This window comes from Pelodiscus sinensis, chromosome 9 (genome assembly GCF_052426305.1).
Source record: "Pelodiscus sinensis isolate ZL-2025 chromosome 9, ASM5242630v1, whole genome shotgun sequence".
Classification (NCBI taxonomy): Eukaryota; Metazoa; Chordata; order Testudines; family Trionychidae; genus Pelodiscus; species Pelodiscus sinensis.
The window spans coordinates 29,692,315-29,710,692 of NC_143060.1; the positions used below are offsets into that span (position 1 = coordinate 29,692,315).

Below are 18,378 nucleotides of genomic sequence, written 5' to 3' on the forward strand. Positions count from 1 at the left end.
ATTTTTGTTTTGCTGCTGATGCATTGTGTTTGTCTGTCAGAATCCCTATGGATGAAGGCATAATAACTAATAACATTTTCTTTGCTTTCCAGGGTATTTATGGTACAATGATGAATTTCTTCTTTCCCAGAATGGTAAGCAGAAAGCTGTTTCTACATCTGATATTACTGAACACAAACAAAAGAAAGTAAATTGTTATTATAAAAGATTGTACATTTATTTTTAAGAAAACTGACAATCTGATTAGTATAGTTACATACAATTGTAAATATTTGAATATTCAAATCCTGTTAGCTAGTTAGAAAGGGCCCACAGAATATTACATTTATTTCTAAAGACACACAAGAATTTATAATGTCTTTTAGAAATGCTTCTGAACCTGGAGTGTTCAACATTGTGGTTTTCTGCAGAATTTGCTATAATATATATATACCTACATATATAAATATGGTTTACATCCTATCAGGAGAGAGAGCAGGTGTACCTCTTCTTTACACTGGGAAAAGATGATTCCTATACAATGTTTCACTGTGTTGAACTGTATAAAATTTGATCCTTATTTATGTTTCACTAGGGCTTTGCTGCATCTGTGAATTTAAAATTGTATGTTTTCCAAAAGCAGACATCACTTCTTCTGAGAGAGGTGCCTGCTATCATTTTGTTTAAAAAAAGATGGTTTCAGTTGTCATTTTCCTTTTTTATGACTGAGAAAGGCAATATTTATTTTACCTCTTGATCATAACGTCTTTACAATCAAATAAAAAGAAAAATTCATCATATTGTGCATGTAAAGGTCATCCTAAAATAACACTTCTGAACAAACTATACTGAATCCTATGAGTGTGCTGCTAGGAGAGACATTTCCAACTGTTCTTGGGCATTCCCTTTATAAAAGAATTTCTTTCTCACTCCATAAAAATGTAGTTTGAAATCAACATAAAACCATCAAGAAGTGGAACTACTGTTAAAATGGGAAGAAATATTACTGGAAAAAAATATCCCCTCCGAGCACAAATTCAAATGTCAAATGTGACTGCTTCTTAGCGTTATAGCTGAAAGACATCCAATCTAATCCCAGAAGGACTCAAAATCTGCTTTTAAAAAGAGATTATTCAAAAAAAATTATAAGAACATATAACAATGAAGGATTAAAATGAGTACCAGGTTTTCTATTGTCTATGAAACAAAGCAGAAGGATCCCAGAATTGAAAGAAAACCCATAGCAAGACACAAGTTTAAAATGAACTTTTAAATAATTATGATAAGGTTTTCAACACACAAGGCAAGGGACTTGTTCTTTGGAACTTTTTTCTCCTCTAGGAAAGAAAAACTGTTTTGAACAAACTTGTTTTTAACCAGTAGATCAAACCACTTAGGGTATGTCTACACTACCCCGCTAGTTCGAACTAGCGGGGTAATGTATGCATACCGCACTTGCTAATGAAGCCCGGGATTTGAATTTCCCGGGCTTCATTAGCATAAGCGGGGAGCCGCCATTTTTAAATCCCCGCTGCTTCGAACCCCGTGTAGCGCGGCTACACGGGGTTCGAAGCAGCGGGGATTTAAAAATGGCGGCTCCCCGCTTATGCTAATGAAGCCCGGGAAATTCAAATCCCGGGCTTCATTAGCAAGTGCGGTATGCATACATTACCCCGCTAGTTCGAACTAGCGGGGTAGTGTAGACATACCCTTAGTTATAACAATGAGGTTTTCTGCTTAGTTGACATCTAGGGTGTATTTTTACCTGCTTGAGTGGGTGTCTCACCAATATCAGTGTCAAGGATATGTTTGGGGGTCTGTGATTAAAAGAGAAAAATAATCCTGTAGAACTAACAAACAAAAAAAAGCAGCTCCAAATATACATGAAAACCACATTTAAACTCCCAAATCCACAAACAAACAAAAAAGCTCACAAAGAACTGAAGAGTCATTTTTAATCAAAAAGATTAACTATGTGACAGTTAAGTATGTTTGGGATTAAACCATCAAAGAGCCTGTCTCTTTTGTGTATATTTACCTATTAGCAGTAGGTATTTGGCACTAGACTCATATGTAAGCCACAGCCACAGATGCTTGCAGGACATATACTCTTTTCTACAGTGTTCATTAAGCAATAATATTGTCAAATGTAAGTGCTTACCAACAGATTTTGTCCACTTAAAATAGTTTTAGCCTGGGATTGACTATGCGAAGGGGATAGCTAGGAAAAGAAAAAACATTTAATTCTGGCTGACAACAAATCTATTCAGTTGGCACCATGACTGGGGTCAATATAACTATAAGTTTGTATGTTAAGTAAAATTATTATTATTGGTTGTGTGCCAGCCATGTGCTTTACTCTATGCAGAACAAAGAATGGACAAGAGTTCTGCCCTAAGGGTCATATGTCTTATACAAACAAACAAAACGACACATGAAGTACACTGGGCGATCAGACACTGGTGCAGAATACCAAGATAACACTTTTGTGAGGAATAGGTTTTATAATTACAATAATATACCTATCCCCAGATATGACATTTTGCCTTTGGTTCCCAGATACAGAATTATAATACTGGTTACTGATTACCAGTATGTAAACATTAATTCACACATAAATATATTCCCCTATGTTGGGGGCCTATTGCACAAAGCAATTGAAATAGAACTTGCCAATTAATATTTCCTTTATTGCAGCTGAGCATTTTTGTTTGTCTCTCAAAGAGGGCTAAATGTTGTATCCAGAAAAAATAAAATATTGAATATAATTAATATGCACTTTAACAAAATACCCTTTCCTTCTCATTCCTATCTCTATCTGTGCTTAATGAAAAAAGAGTAAATGCACATGACAATGAATGGTCACAGCATCTTGTCAATAAAAAAAGTTTTTCTATGTTAATAAATTGTTACTTTAAATTAATGCTAAAAATATACATTTAATATTTGTAGCATTTCTTCAAATATACAACCATTTTATCTTTAAATTAAGTTTAAAATTCTATAAATGTTTTTAATCTGTTAAAAATTGAATATTTATACATCAAATAAGAATATAAAATAACTGCTAACAAAAGAAGAAGGCTACTGCTACTACTTTCCTCTGAGTTAAAACACCATGCAATTATTCTTGTAGATTATGGACCTCTTTTGGGATTCTGGTTTCATGCAACTTTTTGGTTCATTTCACAGGAATAATATTAATCTTAATTAGTAAAAACAATTGATGGTCTTTTCTCTTTTTTATCAGAGGGTTCGCTCTGTGTACTGATTATCATCACGAGATGATTCTGATAAATGAAAACTTCTTGTCTTTTTAAACAGTAAATTGAATATGTTATCTATCCTCAGGCTTGTATTTTTTGTGTTAAACATCACCTTGTTGAGACAGAATGGCTTTCTTGACGAGTAGATGGTCCTTTTTTTGTCTGGAACCCTAACATTTCTGGGCATTATGCCAACTTAGATTCTAACTATTTATGACCATGCATTGAAGGTTTAACTATGCAAATAACAACTATTAACAAAAAGACATTGCAGATTTGTTTTTGAAATGCATTACACAGCTCACAAGGTCAACACATTTGTTTTCTCCATTTTAAAATATAGTTTTTGTCATAATGATCGGTAATGACTGAAGAGATCATCACCTTTTATCATTTTATTTAGACTGAGTCAGATAGAACATAAACATCTTTTCCCTCCTATGCTAGAAAAATAATCATATGGAGTACAGCAAAAATAAAGAGTAGTCTTTAAGGGATTCAGTTTCACTCCCACCACTATAGGAAATTGTACATGAATGTCAGGAACAAATCTGTTCCCAGCCTATAGATATGGCAGCACTACTTCAAGTGTCTGTTGTTTCAGCTACAGTAGGGGCCATCCCAGCAAAGTCCCTTTCCAGGTGTTTGTTTGGCTCTACATTTATTTAGGGGGTACAATCATATAGCAGGCCAGAATTGTGGTCCTGATCCAACTCCAGACACTACAGTCAAGTCCATACTTAGGATCCATGACAAATCAACTTGGTTTCTAATCTGTTGCGGGGAGTGCTCTGTACCTACTCCGCTACTTCCCCATGTCCCACCCCCACCCTGCTTCTTTCCAGCCCTGCTCCAACCCTTTCCCCAAAGCGTACTACTCCCTCGCGCGTCCCTTTGCCCTCCCCAGTGCCTCCTGATAGAATCATAGATACTACGAAACAGCTGATCCATATCAGGTTGTAGGTGCTGGGAGGGAGGCTGAGGTTCTGATCCACAGGGCTTGCTGGTGGGCAGGAAGTACTGGGGGAAGAAGAGGCATTGATGGGAGAGGCCCAGTGAATGCTGAGCACCCATCATTTTTCTGTGGATGCTCTGGGGCTGAAACACCCACAAAGTCAGTGCCTATGGCTGTCACTGCCAGAGACTGTGCCCGAACCTTGCACCACACTTACATTGAAATGTGGGGTTCTCCAAAGTGCGGCGCTTAAGAGTGGTCGCCCTGATTCTCCATTTGCAAGCAATGGCACAGTCTAGAGTGTGTCCCAGTCCTTCTGTATGTAAAATATCTACCTGCTTCCTCACTGTGCAGTGAAATAGTGGGAGTTCTCCTGTGTTGTACGCATAAGTGCTTGACAGCTTGTATGTCCTCTGCCCTGAGCGCATTCTGCTCTACTCAGCTTAGTTTCCATACCACATCCAGCCTTCATGATGTCTGAGCAACCCCCTAAATGAAACTGTAAGCCCTGTGTAACTGTGAAGGGAGGTAAAAATATAGTACAGTGCTCTTTGGGGTACAGCCTGCCACTTACTATGTGTTTGCTGAGTGACCAGCGTTATGAAGCCCCAATCCTAACTGGGATCTCTAGGTATTACTATAACAATAGAACACATTAACAGTCTTGCACTCACATAGAGGTCGTGGACTGTTGTCCAAATTCTTCAGATAAAAATACGACAAAACATATTATAAGAACTGACAGAGAAATATACTGAGGACCTGACCGGTGCTAAATCAGAAAATTTTCTGGACCATGGGAAGTCAGTATTGTCAAGCAGCATTACCTACACTTCCACTGCTTACAGGGCTCTTAGAAGACATTTAGGGGTAAATTATGCTAAATATCAGCACAGAACACTGAAAGCCAGGAGTGGTGGTTAGAAACAAACTTTATGGGACCATGGGAAACTTGGTCACAACCATGATAAGTGGATATCTGGCTACCTAAAATCATGCTGGACCTCAGATGCTGCCTGATCAGAGTGTGCCCGACTCGAGAGGTTCAACTCATCCATACCAGAAAACTACAGACAATCTAAATCAGTTTAGATACAAGAAAAATTAATAATAATAAATATAATTTTTGTGGCCTAACCAAAGATAGATTTGACTCTAAAAATATGGCTGCAAACAGTTTTTCTACAATTTTTCACTCTTCTATTGACCATACTTTATTATAATTAAAACTTGTCATTTTAAGTGTTAAATATACAGTGATACTGTATATGAAAAAGTGCACTTAAATCATATAATTTCTTCTCCTGATGAAGTGCGAGTATACTGAACTGCAGCAGCATAATTCTCTTCTCATCCTATGTATGTGTGTGGTAATGAGCAGATGTGTTTGAGTTGTGGATGCTACATGTTTATCACAGAAATATAATAGAGTTTACGAGGAACATTTTTCATTTAGAAAATCTTGATTACATAATATAAATGATACTAATGAGACTTGTGCAGTGTATATAATACCAAGACTCGGAAGATACTTTTTTTTTTGCTAAATCTGCATTTCTTGTTACTTTAAAAAATGTACAAATATATGGTATCTGCTTTGTAACTCATCACATGTGTTTAAATTGTTCTGTTTTTTCTGGATAGTCCTGACAAGTTTGTAGTTGATAAGGCACTGAAGAAGTTCAACTAAGTGGACAGCAATCATCAAAATAACATTCAGGAATTAAGAAAATGGCTGCATTCAACCCATCAGAACCTAGTTTGATGGTTTTCATAGGGTGCTGCGTCCACTTACTGCAGGACTGAATTTACTCTTATACAAAAAGGCTCACTGCACAGGCCTTTTGCTAGGGAAGGAGATAAAAAAGGACAAAGTCACCATAGTTGTATTATCTGACTAGCCATAAATGGAAATAATCCTACATCACAATTAGAAAGATTATTGAAAAATACTGAAATATAAAAATAGGTAATAAAGTGTTAAGAATGTAAAGCATGTTTTCCAATATAAATAAAGGGTATCTCTCTTTTGTTTTAATCATGCTTAAGTAGTATAATAGGCAAATTTAATGAAAAGCAGTGTGCTATAGTTGCTCTTGGTAGTTCTAAATACTTCCTTTTTTCCCCACTTTCCTTAGTTACATCGGGATCAGGTCCATATTTTTGAGCTGTAAGAAAGCTGGGAGGAAACATATGCTTCTTTGTCAAGTGAACATGCCTCACATATTACTGATGGTGGATAAAGACTACTTATTTTACTGCCCATAAAAATGGGGTTAATTAAGGAAACAAGGAAAGGTTGAACTTTATAGTCTGTATTTTTCCCAAATAAATAATTAACTTTTAAAGGGAATGTAAAATAGTTAAATGAGCCTGTAGTTGTGGGACAAAGGGGATTTAAAATGCTATTTCCCAAGCACTGAGTAAATAAAATAACTTAATCTAAATCAAGAATCGACTATGGTCAAGAAAGGGTAGTTTTAGCTTTGTAGGGTACTTATTATATATCAGAAAAGTCAGTTTTATGTGTTAGAGCAAAATAATGTGCTTCAGCAGAGGTGAAGCAATTATGGGAGAAGTGATGTGAGCATTTTAGTGCAGAGTAAAGCCAATTAAGATGAACTAATTGGACAAAGTCTTATTAGTGTGTCTTAGCCAATATCCATTCTGAGCAGATGTTGAACTCATTGACTTCAAGTTAATTTTTTTTAAACTCAACAGCTGTAGGATTGAGACCATGGGTGAAATCCTAGGCTCCTAAAGTCAAGGAGAGTTCAACTAAAATTATTTCACACATAGTTTTTCTAAACAGAAAGTTGCAGGGAGTGGAAAAAGGTTACCCAGGAAGTAAGAGAGGAGAGAGGTTAAAGAGAGACTATAGAGACATTCCACCAAAATTATGCTGAGACTTGTTTGCACATCCATGTACAAAGTTTAAGCCTTATTAATTCAATTCATAACCTTGGACTTTACTATCCTTTAGCCAATTCATTCGGAAAGATCCCCCTTCTCCAAAGAAAGCAGCAAAGTCCATTGCTCTTATTCACTGTCAAAAACAGGTTAAACCCCTCTAACCCTGTACTCTTGGAACCTCACTGGTGCTGAATCATAGAATTTGCCAAGCCATGGAAGGTCAATGCAGAATGCCAGTTAGTCTCCATAGACACAAGAAATAAGAGTTAGGGGGATGCTATGGCCCATGGCTCAGAGGGCTCCCCGCTGCAACCCATGGTCCAGGCTGACAACATCCCACCTAGGGGCTCCAATGCCAACCCCAGGGTCTCAGTTGCTGTCCCTTCTGCTGTTGCCTGGGATCCCAGCCTGGGACAGTGAGGGGTCTGGATGGCGCACTCCCTTATCCCTCTTCCCTGCCTCCTCCACCAAGTGTACCCCACCCCTACTCCTCCCCTTTCTTCCTGGAGCTTGAATGCTATAGACAGCAAATTCATGGCACTCTGGGAAGTGCTGACAAGGAAGGGGAAGGAGTAGGTAAGCAGGGGGTCACCAGCGTGCAAGTGAGATGTGTGAGGGGGATGGAGCGGAAGCTTGGTGCTGCGGATGGTCTGCAGTCTGCACCCACTAATTTTTCCCAGTGTATGGCCCAGCTCCGGAGCACCCGCAGAGTTCGTATCTATGTGCCAACCACAGATTTTGCCAGACCAAGAGGTTCCAGAATAGAGAGATCGAACCTATACAAATAATATTTCAAAAGCTAAATTTAAAATATTAGCAATGAAAAAATACAGTGTATATTTCTTTCAGAGGAGCCAAAATGGAAATTGAATTCAATTGAGCCCCTCTTATTTAGAATAGAATTCAATTTTAAAAAAGTCTCCCTGGATTCTATACTGTGGAAACCTCTCACAAATGTATTTTGGAAAGTTCTGGCATGGAGGCTGGTCATAGTTTTATTAATGGAATCCAGTTTCAATGTTTAAGGTTATTCATAACTCACCTCTGCTGCACAGTTTTCACATATAAGCTGACTGAGGATAACTCGTTATTAAAGAAGTCGGCAGGTGTTCGTGCTCTGAAACATATTAAATAAAGAACTCAACAGGCTCACATTGGCTGCAAGCTCCGAAGAGAAATTAAATAATGAAGACAGCAGCTCTGCAACAGAGGCCACTTCTGCATAAGTACAAGGACTTATTGGATGGTGGAAGTTCTGATACATTTTTAAACTAGATTCCACATAAAGATGCTTGTTATTTATATAAAAGCTATAAATTAGAAATGATCCAGGGAGTCTGGATCCAGAGCCAACAGAGCACTGGAGAAACACTGAGATAAATTCTGCCCTGATCTGTACCTGTCCCATACTAACTGCTTGCTTCATGACTCACCAAAGAGCTTGCATGTGTGGGCAGAAATTAATTTTATTATTTTACTGAAGATAGCTGAAGCAACTCATCCACACTAATTTCCATGTGCATTACCTTTTGGAAAGTCCAGAGGAGAGAGGAAGAAAAAAAAACCCTTTTTACTTCTTTAGCCAATATTTTTCCAATACATTGAGTTGCACCAAATCTTAACCTTAGTCTTATTTAAGTTTTTTTCTCCACAGCCACAGTAAAAATTTAAAATACATGCTCACTGTGCCTTGGGATTTAGGTTTCAATTTTAATTCAATAATTCTAAATTGAATTTTTAAAAAAGATTAATGACCAAATATAAGTACAATCTCTGCTCTCCTCACTGATTTTGAGTTGCTGACCATGAAGAATCATACTATAGATAATGTCTTCAGTATGGCCCCTACCATGAGGAATCAGAGAATGCATTGTTTTTGCTTTATTAAAAATGTTTTCTTTCAATCATTATTTGAAGAAAATTGATCATAAAAAACTAATACAAAGCTCCCTTTTTGACAAAGATTGAGGAATATGTGGCCAGATCAAACTGCTAGTGAAGCCAAGGGATAGGTAACTTCAGTGGTTCTAGAACTGAGCCCATAACACTTAACTGGAAAAATAAATTGTTAAATGCATCCATAGTCACATATAATATCTTTAAACACCCTGAACATTCACAAGTTTTCACAGTGAAGTAAAATAGTCTTTCAGTGACATACTTTTATTTAAAAACTCTTACTAATGGGAAAATACTACAACATCTTTGTGTGCCCTGCCTCTTTTTATCAACAGGTTATATTCCTATAATATAAGCTTTAGAATTCTTCAGACATCATAAGACATTGATTTAGCTTTTCTGTTAGGTGTCAATTGCATATTAAATGAAAATTTTTGAAAACCTCCAAGACCATTTATAATATCCATTCAAGCCTCAACAGCACTGCATCAGACTTTCAGAATTTTCCTTTGTGCTTTTTTACTTCTATCTCTCCAGGTTATTCACATAGGTTCTGGATCATCAGTTTCCAGCTGTCCCAGTTACAGACTCTAGGAATCAATTAATTAATATATATTTACAAAAAGGAACATTTAAGCATTTTTTAACAATATAGAAATTGGTTATAATCCAAAATACATAAGATGTCCCCAGTCCTGCAAATATTGAGACATGTTAATCCCCATTAATGGGCATAAAGTTACTCACATTTAATTGTTTTCAGAATTAGAGCTAAGGTCCAAACTTGGCAAAAATTTACACATTTCACTTTACAAATTAGAGTAGTCCCATTCATCTCCATGGAATATGTTAACGTGTTTAAAGTTAACCATATGTGTTTACAGGACTGCAGCCCAAACTTGTGATAATTCAAATTTAAGTTTAAAAATTAGGTTCCAAATTCCTAATGCCATTTATTATTAGTAACCATGTTTTCCATATCCATAGTCCTTTAATTTAAGAGGAAAAGAAAAAAAATGTTTAGTATTATAGTATTCACTAACTAGGCATAACTGAAGCTTCATCCAAATAAGTTATTATCTTTACTATTCTGTTACTGTCAGACTGGGGTCCCTTACATGTGTAATTAATATGTTTTAAATAGAAACAGTTGTCTGAATGTTCATTTACAGCCTCCAAAATAGTCTGATTAAAAGCAATTTAGCCTCATTCCACCATGTAGAATTTTTTCTACAATTGCTCTTTGGAGTCCCTGATCTTCTGTTCTTTCATACTCCCAATGAAGGTACAAGCTGAACCTAACTTTCTCCTATGAGAAGCTAAACGTACTCTCAACTGCCTTCATTGTGTCCAAAACCACATAATGTTTCTCTACAAACTATATCAAATCCACTACCCATCTGAAAAAAATATAATGTAGTAGGCCAAATTCCTCTTTTACCTATGGAGACAGTGATCTAAGCATTGCACAGGTATAGCTGGGAACATAAATTGGTGCAATATACATACACAGTGTTAATGCTTGTAGCTTGTACCAGTATTCCTTATTCAGGCACAACTCTTAAGTCAAGGGGTGAGTTAGGATTGCACAATCAAACTCTCTCTCTTTAGGTTAGTTTCATATTGGGTGCCTTGGAACATAATGTGAGCAAATAGATTATATGCAGTTTGAGACATTTTATCTGCATAGACTTCCATTGTTAATACTTTGACAGAATACAAAGAGGTAAATAGAATCCTAGGCTACGTCTAGACTGGCATGATTTTCCGCAAATGCTTTTAACAGAAAAGTTTTTCAGTTAAAAGCATTTGCGGAAAAGAGCGTCTAAATTGGCACAGACGCTTTTGCGCAAAAGCACTTTTTGCGGAAAAGCATCCGTGCCAATCTAGACGCGGTTTTGCGCAAGAAAGCCCCGATCGCCATTTTTGCCATCAGGGCTTTTTTGCGCAAAACAGTTTTTAGCTGTCTACATTGGCCCTCAATGCTTTTGCGCAAGAGGGCTTTTTCCCGAGAGGGAGCAGCATAGTATTTGCACAAGAACACTGACAACCTTACATTAGATCGTCAGTGTTCTTGCGCCAATTCAAGTGGCCAGTGTAGACAGCTGGCAAGTTTTTCCGCAAAAATGGCTGCTTTTGCAGAAAAACTTGCCAGTCTAGACGCAGCCCTAGTATATGCAGTATATTAAAATTATCATCCTAGAGTTTTAATTATGTTTAATTATATCTTATTAAAACTGGAAGACTAAGAAAATTAAACATTTCATCAGAGAGTAAACTGTATATAAATATACTTAAAGTAATAGGATTGTAAACCCATATATAATATTTAGCACTTATTTTCAAGACATTTCGCAAGTTTAAAGACTCAGTTCTGTATGTCTTGCACAGCTATAGACACACAGATTTCAAGGGCAGAAGGAACCATTGTGATCATCTAGTTTGGCTTCCCGCACATTGCAGGCCACAGAATCTCCTCCACTCTTGTCGTAGACCCTTATCCTCTGGTTAAGTTACAGGAAGTCCTCAAAACATGGTTCAGAGACTTCAAATGAGAGAGAACTCACTATTTACAGTAGTTTAAACCTGCCAGTGACCCATGCCCCATGCTGCAGAGGAAGGTGGAAACCCCTGCAGAGTCTCTGCCAATCTGAACCAGGGTAAAATTACTTCCCTCACCACAAATATGAAGATCAGTTATGTCCTAAGCATGTGGGAAAGTCCTACTAGGCATATACTTGGGAAATAATATTGTGTAATAACTCAGAGTCATCCTCATCTAGTGTCCCGCTGTTCGGGATTTTTACTACTGGCAGTCAGGGATGGGCCACATGCTATCCTAAGCAGTCCCATCATACCATCCGCTCCTTAAACTTATGAAGCTCAGTCTTGAAGCCAGTATTTTGCCTCTCACTGCTCTTCTTCTATTGGCTTCCATGCGATCTCTGGATGTGCAAGGAATGTCAGATAGGGCTCTAATAATCCTCAGACTGTCTTTGTAAGACAATTAAGCATTATTTATTATTTATTTATTTATTTATTTTTAATGTTATTTATATATATTTATTCAGATTTCGCATATATGAAAACTGAGGTTCAGAATTGTTAAATTACTTACGTTAGGCCAGAAAAAGAATCCGTGTCAAAATGAGAATTCAGGAATGCCTGGCTCCCAGTCTTGCCAAAGTACACTTCAATTTATTTCATTGGACTTTGGATTGGGTCCTAAACACCTACATGTTCTACAGTGATGCTTTCACACCACTGACATTTTTTAAAAGTTGACTCTCATTTGACTTTAGGAAAAGATCTCTATATTCATAAATGGTTTACATATTTTATTTTGTATATTTAAGAGGAGAAATAAGCTTTGCTCCACTTGATACTTGTAACTATTATTGCCAGAATCCATTTACTAACATACAGGAAGCTATTTTACAGCAATACTCATTCTAGTTGTCATTTCTGCATTTAGACACAGCAAATCCCTATCCTCAGATCTAAATGACTATGAATTCCCTGACCCTTTGTCCTGTAAAACTCTACATATTAATGTAGTTTAATAAGCTCAGAAATGCATTAGCTTTTTAAATAAAACTTTAAATAGGGTAGTTTTAAATCAGAAAGATGTTTTGGTCTTAGAAAATTATGAGGACTAGTATTTGTCTAACAAGACCTTAAGACCCTGGGAAGAATTTTAAGGATTTTTATGAAGCTCAGTATGCATTCTTCAGCTAGGTTTTGGCATAGTTTCAGTATGACTCTAGTGCAACTCAATCAGTTTATTTTATAATTAAAAACAAGGAAATAGTAACAAAAATACATAATATATAGTACTTGTGTTTATAATAGAAACATCTATAAAGGAAGAAACATGGTCTAAGTCTTCTCATTACTCCAAAGGGAATTGCATCTTTAATCACACAAAGAACAACGGCTTTCTAATTTTGTTTAAAGTGTTTCAGTACTTACAAAAACCAGATCAGGTTATTGTAAATCTAGAGCAAATTAGAATCATTGGCCTCTGCTCAGCTGTATTCAAGGGTACTATGTAAATCATAAATTTAATGGCATACTAAGACACACATCTGTTTCTATTTTGTAGAACTTAATAATCTAACTACAGAGTATTTAAACACTACTTTCATTAACTGGAAAATTGAGAAAAATAGCAACTGCTATAAGTCACAAGGTGTTGTTGCATTGCACCAAGAAAACTACTTTGATGAACTGCAAGTCTGTATAGTAAATAGTTTTTTAAGATATTTGTGTCATTGTCTATTGCCTGACCTTATGGTGCTTCTTTCTCGCTCCTAGAAAAATGTTGCTTAAACAAACAGAGAAGTACTAGAGCCTGCACCTGCACATGGTACATTTTAATCTATGTTTTTAGTAACAAGTGTGTCTTTCACAGTTGGAGAAGAAGATGCCTAAATTCTGCTTAAAACTATATATATATTTTGGTATAATATGGTAAAAATACATGCATTTATTTTTACATAATTAACAGCCTAAAAGTTCTAGCATCCTTACATTACCATTCATTTTCTCAACTGCTTTGCAAAACATTTGTGAATGAAAATGTTCTGTTGCATAAAAGATTGATTTCTTATGCATATTTGTTTGTATAAATTTTATTTTCTAGAATGGCTGTCTCATCTTGAAAGATTCCATAGTATTGTCTTCACTGAACATAGTGGTTTAACCTGATGTTGCTAAATTACCTTGTATCAGATGCCCTCTATAGTTTGTGGTATTATTCCAGAATAGGTCCTGATATTGTTCTGTGACTCTGTGTATGGGCAGAAGGGTCCCAGGTGGTATGGATTTCATTGCAGAATCTGGGCCATAGTTTTTAACTATTTTTTATAAAAGTTTAATTTATTTCAAAGAAATATGTAAATGTGTTGCCAAACAACTGATCAGATGTGTATATACTTATCCTTAAAAAAAATTCAGTTGGTTTACAAGTGAGAGTTGAGTCTGGCCTCTAGCTTTAACATATTGTGCAGTAATAAAAGACTTAGATGTCAAGGTTTACTGTGATAAGATAAAGCCATTATTAAGGTGACAGATTTTGAATGATTAATTCCATTGTGAACCCAGAACACAGTTGCAGTAAGTGGCAAAGTTCAAGCATGTAGAAGATTAAATTAAACACCCATTCATGAAAATTATAATGGCACAAATTATTTCATGATGGAAGAATTGCTCTCTAAAGAATCTATCAGAAAAAATCCAAGCCCTGGGAGGTCACAGATCTAGCTTCGATGCTTGTTCGTTTGTGCTAAAATTGTCTAAACTACTAAATACTTTCCATTAGGCTTGGGATGCAGGGACTTGAATGACATTCATATTTAACTGTATGAATATGTATCTCATCTTTCTTATCAGTGCTACATTTTATTAACTGCTTTTAATATCTCTATATATAATACAGTTATACAGCTGGAGGGTTGGGAATTGGCATTCACCCTTTTGCCAGCACTGGCTCTCACTGGGGAAAGAGTGGATTGAACCCTTATGGCCAAGCATACTGAACAGGAACAGAAAATTAGAGCTAAAAATTCAAATGAGAGTGAAAATTGGTACCTATGAACATCAGTAAGCCTTTATGAATACTGAGACAGGGAAATGCCACAACTCCTGTGCAGCTATTCCTATGAAAAACTTTCTAATGCATAAAGTCCCCACAAAGTTCTTAGCACACTTTTTCAGCCAGGTAATAAAATTATGCTTTAGAGCATTGTCATACTGATATATTATAGCACAGTACTCTGATTCACTATATGCAATTTAAAAAGGTCTATTTTGGGGCTTATTTTCAACCGACAGCAGCTTGTGCGTAGAATGGGATGAGTTGCAGCTTAATTAATTATTAATGTATTTTAATATTTATAATTAGTAGTAGTACTGGGCAGTCAATCGATGTTCCTCACAATGGTAGTGCTGTGTTAATATCACTCTTTTGACTGCAGTATTTTTAGAAAAACATAACCATTCCTTTAATCAGACAGGAGCAGTATTTGTCAGAAACACTGAGATTTGTCAGAAGTAAATGCTCATTTAAAAAAAAAAAGAGGTGGAGTATCACTGATCCCTATACTTTAGTGATATTAATACCCTGGTGCTGCAAGTATTTGTAATGTATAACAAATCATTACTGAAACAGAGGCCTTTACAAGCAGTTTTTGTGAAACAAAATGACTTTTCTTACAGCTGTTAAAATCACACCTGGTGGCTTCATAGAAGAAACAGGATAAAATGTGAACTAGAAGACCTAAATTTGGAAGGAAATCTGGCTCTTATGCCTAGTTCATTGAGATTGATTGCAAAGCACTAGCGATGTGCATAGTTGGTGAGGGAGAGGGATTGACTTCACTGCTGTTCCAGACTTTCTAACCAACGATGCATCTCTGGTATCTGCTTCAGAGGGAACCAGTTATTTAACTGTCAGTGCTACAATGGCAATAAGCATACAACGGGCTGGAAAGTCTAGGATAAATGAGGTCCTACAAGGATCAGAGCAAAAGAATCCTGTCTCACGTTTAGTAATAGTTCTGTTCTTTTATGTTCTTTTACTGTGCTCATCTCTTGGTATCCTACTACCAGGGTCATATGGGCTGGCTTCATAAAGGTATTTAAGTGTTGCTGCACTTGCTGTTCCAAAATCTAGGCCTAGATTTTCAAAAGGGATTTAGGCATTTACAAGCTAAAATCCCATTGACAGTTGACACTTAGCACAGCAGTGCCTCAATATCTTTACAATTCTGGACTTCTGTTGTTGTTATTAAAGTTACAGTATGGACTTTAGGAGTCGCTTGGATATCTGTACTCTATTACATGAGATGAGAATAGGAATAGGCTTCTTGATCCACATAGTCACAGATCTACTAGTTTTCCCTATGCACTGTTCCTCTTTATTGGCTTCTGTCACTGCTGGTGATGTTCTGTGCTGTGGAACCAGAGCTGTTCCATTGTCTGAAGGCTTTTTATTACTACTGGAGGTTGGTGATGGATAGAGATAATGTATGAATTAGGTGGCAAGTGGCCTTGTGCAGGAGAGGTGATGAGAGAAAGAGGCTGTGTCTACACTGGCATGAATTTCCGGAAATGCTTAAAATGGAATACTATTCCGTTTTCAGTTTTTCCGGAAAAGGAGCGTCTACATTGGCAGGCTGCTTTTCCGGAAAAGCCCTGTTTCCGGAAAAGCGTCTGTGGCCAATGTAGAAGCGCTTTTCTGGATAAGAGCCCCGATCGCCATTTTCGCGATCGGGGATTTTTTCTGGAAAAGACTACTGGGCTCTCTACACTGGTCCTTTTCCGGAACAGTGTTCCGGAATAAGGACTTATGCCCGAGCGGGAGCAGAATAGTTTTTCCAGAATAGCGGCTGATTTTGTACAGTAGAGCATCGTTGCTTTTCCGGAAATTCAAGGGCCAGTGTAGACAGCTTGCAGCTTATTCTGGAAAAGTGGCTGATTTTCCGGAATAAGTGGCCCAGTGTAGACACAGCCAGAGAGTGTATGTGAGCAGTTGACCTATAGGGTATGTCTATACTACAGCTAGAAGCGCACCTCTCAGTCTGGGTTGACAGACTCAGGTCACACCACTTGTCATTATTCAGCCCAGGCCAGGGAAGCTAATGATCCAACTAGCGAATCAAAATCAGTGACGAATTCTGGTCACACTCCCCGTGAGGCATGTTACAAATAGCTCTAAGGATGTTCTGGCATGGGTTGTAGCTAAAGCCATCATGCTTAGGAGGTCAGGTGGCCTTATACTATTGGTCGTATTTCTAAGAGCATGGTTCTATAATGTATACTTCTATCATTTGTATTCCCAAATTTACTGATCAGGGAATGAGACAACTATATTGTCTTCTCACAATGAATAATTCTGTTCTTGCTGAACAAAGATGCTTCTAATATTACTAAATTACAAATATAATAATTTCTGCCTAAGAAACAAGAAACAACAGGCTTGTTGAAAAAAATTATCTTCATGAAGCTATTTAAATTAGAAACATGAGTTTCTACAGTTGGAAAAAAACATCCATGGTTAAAATGTTTGAAACCCATCAATCTCCTTAACCACACAGCTAATGTGTTCCTTCTGTTTTCTTTGAATGAAATCACCATGAGTGGTTAGATGTTGATTTAACATAAAACAAATGGAAATGGGTGTTTCCTTAGTCATGTGTAGAATTTATTTTTAAAAACAATTAGCAAGTATTCTGAGTAAGTCAATGATTTTGTTATTTCTTAAATAATAATATAGATTGTGAGTCATTAAAATTGATTAGTGTAGTAAAGTGTATATATAATGGAAATTCAAACTGCACTGTATTTGTTAGGAACAGCTGCAGAATTTTCTTATTTTATTGATGGATTCTGCTCCTCTCCCCCCACCCCCCCAACATTAAGAACAGTTATTTAGTTTAAAAGAATTGGCAATTGTCAAGATGTATTTCCAAAGTCTTAAGATAATATACATTTCCTATTGTGGCCTAAACCCTGCTTATTTTACAATTCTCCCAAGCTCTGCATGATTGAGACAAGAAAGATTTAGCACTTTTTATCATTCAGTATTGTGTTTGAAATGTTGAAGTCTGTGTGCCACGTTAAATATGTCTTGACACTATATTACAGTTCAAGTAAATTAAGTCTGATAATTACATTATGGATATGCAGCTCCTTCCATTGGTCTTTGCTCATATTAAAATGAATTCTATATTCATTGATGTTATTCAATGCATGGATGGATGGATAGGAGGAAATCTTTTTTACTAATATTTAAAATGTAGTCTTTTTGTACACTCCGAGAAAACAAAAGTGGATGCAGAAAATCTCTGTAAATCTTCAGGCCTCCCTTTCCCAAAGAAAAAAAAATCCAAGACAATACTAAATTATGTACCAAGATATTTTAACATTTTAATGTCTTTTTTCATGAATATCAAGACACACAGAACAAGTTTTTTGGTAGAAAACTTTCCAACACTGTCAACAAAGTTGCAGAGTTGTATGTGAAAGCACAGTCTGACCTATTTTGCAGGATATAGTCAATCATCTTTTTAAATACATTTTCCTTGAGAACACAGATGACAGTGAAATCTATTGCAAGAATTGTTATAACACCCATATTTGGTAAACTGTTTACTTGTGAATCATGTCAATAATCTATGTTTGCTATTAGTCTTCAAGGGCCTGATCTAGGACATGAGTAAGTTCCAGTGCATGGAGAACGTGTAGGTTAAAAGATAATGTTAACAAAGCTAAATATAATAGAGCTGTGTTAGTGACATAATTTCTTAAAATAATGTTGATGTAAACAATTTTGTTTGATTTAAATATTCCATGCAGAATTCT

The 18,378-nt window shown here is 36.4% G+C and overlaps 1 protein-coding gene across 2 annotated transcripts in view; it reads left to right on the forward strand.

Moving 5' to 3' along the window:
• The window catches only part of ADGRL2 (adhesion G protein-coupled receptor L2), a 538,071-nt gene that overhangs the window by 312,733 nt on the left and 206,960 nt on the right, over nucleotides 1–18,378 (forward strand). For both annotated transcript variants that reach the window (XM_075936335.2, XM_075936334.2), the window contains one exon: nucleotides 93–134. The gene's annotated coding sequence lies outside the window, so the exon portion shown is untranslated. The remainder of the gene's footprint in view (nucleotides 1–92; nucleotides 135–18,378) is intronic.